Genomic DNA, 2,734 nt, shown 5'->3' with positions numbered 1-2,734 from the left:
CAAGACGTCTTGAGCGAAATTTCCTATCTTGAAACCCAATCTCTAATATGTCCATCCTCCTTATGTTCCAACATTAAATACAAGAACTGCGTCATAAATTGCAATTCTGACAGCTGTAACAGATGAAATTCTGGTTTTAGAGCATCGTTTCAAAATGGTTCAAATGGCTCTAAGCACTATGGGACTTAACAGCTGAGGTCACCAGTCCCCTAAACTTAGAACTACTTAAACCTAACTAACCTAAGGACATAACACACACCCATGCCCGAGGCAGGATTCGAACCTGCGACCGTAGCAGCAGCGCGGCTCCGGACTGGAGCGCCTAGAACCGCACGACCACCGTGGCCGGCAGCATCGTTTCCATGTGAGCGAATGTAGAGGTACATTTGGATTATGTGTTTTGCCATAAACACACTTTTTTAAGAAGCTAAAGTAATCTTGACAACATGCAGGATGTAATTTGAAAGCCACTCATTTGTGAATACAATTCAGGTAATCGTTGTCTACTGAGCTAGTATTGAGTGTTGCTGCAAAAAGTAGGAGTGACAGGGAAGTCGCGTCAATTATTTTTCAGGCAGTTCGGATGCGATTTCACCTTTGAAACTTTGGGAACTTACTGTCCATGAGTTCAACTAATAAATAGAAGTAAATTCAAAAATTAACATTTTCGGTGAATTTCATGAACGTCCCACCTTAAGGTTTCCCCCACATCGTGGCTCTCAGTAGCTGAATAGTTGCATTGTTTGCTCGTAGGTACCCACAAAGTTCCCCACAGATTTCACGTTCGCTGATTTAGGTGTATTAAAGTAAGTTCTGCAGTAAAACTCGTAATATCCACGATAGGTCTGCTGGATAGGACCATACCCTGACTAACATAATGTTCTTTTTCTTATAGATTCACTGATGATACACCGGAAGACCGAATAGCACCAATAAAAGTAGTGTTTCCTCTGCAACCATGACTGTTTTTATTTTGAAATTAGGAATATAAATAACCAGTATAAATTAACATCATTTAAATCCCTTATAGCAGCAACCATGAACACTGCTGATGTAACTGAACTAAAAAAAAACACTCCGTCATCAGGCCACATGTGGCCCACCGGGACCATCCGACCGCCGTTTCATCCTCACTGAGGATGTGGACAGGAGGGGCATGTGGTCAGCACACCGCTCTCCCGGTCGTTATGATGGTTTTCTTTGACCAGAGCCGCTACTATTCGGTCATATAGCTCCTCAATTGGCACCACGAGGCTGAGTGCACCCCGAAAAATGGCAACAGCGCATGGCGTCCAGGATGGTCACTCATCCAAGTGGCGGCCTCGCCCGACAGCGCTTAACTTCGGTGATCTGACGAGAACCGGTGTATCCACTGCGACAAGGCCGTTGCCAACTGAACTAAGGAGCTTTGTTAATTCTAGTATGTGAATTATATAGTTCAGCTCGTGATCTATCTGCAGCCAAACCAATTAAGATATTTTCTTGTTAGTGTAGACCATTTTTATAGATCGTAGGACTCTACAAAGAATTTTAGAAACTAGTTTACTGAGAAAATTTGTAAAACGAAATGCGTTTTTCTTTGTGAGGCATTATCAACACTAATTTAACTATTGGAATTTTAATCTGTCATTAATATTATTCAGTCAAAATAATGTTTCAGAAAGTGAGAATCAAAGAGAGAAACAGTCACATACTGCATATAGTCGTCTTCGAATTTAAAAACACATAGGTTAAAGACAACATTTATTCGTTACATATATAAAAGCAAGAAATATGTTCTCTCTGCTGCCTTTCTTATGAAGTACCAGTCCGGTCTTACAATTGTGCAGGTACTGAAGACTGGGACATGTAGTTCTTTGTGATAGTTAAGTAGGACACCCCCTCATACGTTACAGCCACGGCGAAGCTTTCTGCCTGCCTCTGCCTACATCTCCCTCTCCGTCACATCATCGTCCTCTTATTTGCACCTCAAAGTGGGAGCACAGACGAAGAGGGGCATGCACTTGGTCCCTGGGGGCAGGGCGCTTTGGGTGTGGCGGCTGGGCCCAGCGCCCGCACCTGCTCGGACGCCTTTGAGGATCGACTTCAGAAGGGAGTCCTGGCAGGGTCGCCAATTACCTTGCTACAGGCCAGGTACGAGCGACCAATTTTGTACTGTGGGCGCACGGCTCCCTCAGTGTGCAGAACACATCACACACGGGTTCCCAAGCCCTTGTGATGGCTACCAGGAACGTTACTGCTCCTTAACATAGCACCACGTTAAAAGCTGACTCTTCATACATAAACTCCTCGCAGCTATCAGTAGTGTGTTGGGTGAAGTACGAGCTTAATACGAGAAAGTCACAGTAACTACAAACTGAGCCAAATTTACCATTATGAATCAACAGTCACTGTTAAAAGACTGTTGAAAACTCATGGTTGTAAACAACCACATAAATCGATTTATTACACATCCATTTATGCCTTGCCACAGATTTACTGTACGCTATACCTGAAGATGGGTTACTACTGAAAATGCATGTATAAATGATCCCCTCCTCAAAATAATGTAACCATTAAAAGAGACATTATATTTCTCTCGACAGATTTCCAAATGTTCATCTGCACTACACAAGCACCTAAATATTTACAGGATTTTCTTCAGAAAATAACATTATGGAAGAGCCAACATGCGTCTGCCAAAATGCTTAAGTGACAGACGAATTTTATCACTGATGTAATAGAAAGATTCACA

The 2,734-nt window shown here is 42.7% G+C and overlaps 1 pseudogene; it reads right to left on the bottom strand.

Annotated features, from left to right (window-relative positions):
• Positions 1 to 1,273: 1,273 nt before the first annotated feature.
• On the bottom strand, positions 1,274 to 1,391 carry LOC126417896 (5S ribosomal RNA; annotated as a pseudogene).
• Positions 1,392 to 2,734: the final 1,343 nt, after the last annotated feature.

This window comes from Schistocerca serialis, chromosome 8 (genome assembly GCF_023864345.2).
Source record: "Schistocerca serialis cubense isolate TAMUIC-IGC-003099 chromosome 8, iqSchSeri2.2, whole genome shotgun sequence".
NCBI classification, from domain to species: Eukaryota; Metazoa; Arthropoda; class Insecta; order Orthoptera; family Acrididae; genus Schistocerca; species Schistocerca serialis.
The sequence above is the reverse complement of the archived record's forward strand: the minus strand, read 5'-3'. Positions and strand labels throughout refer to the sequence as shown.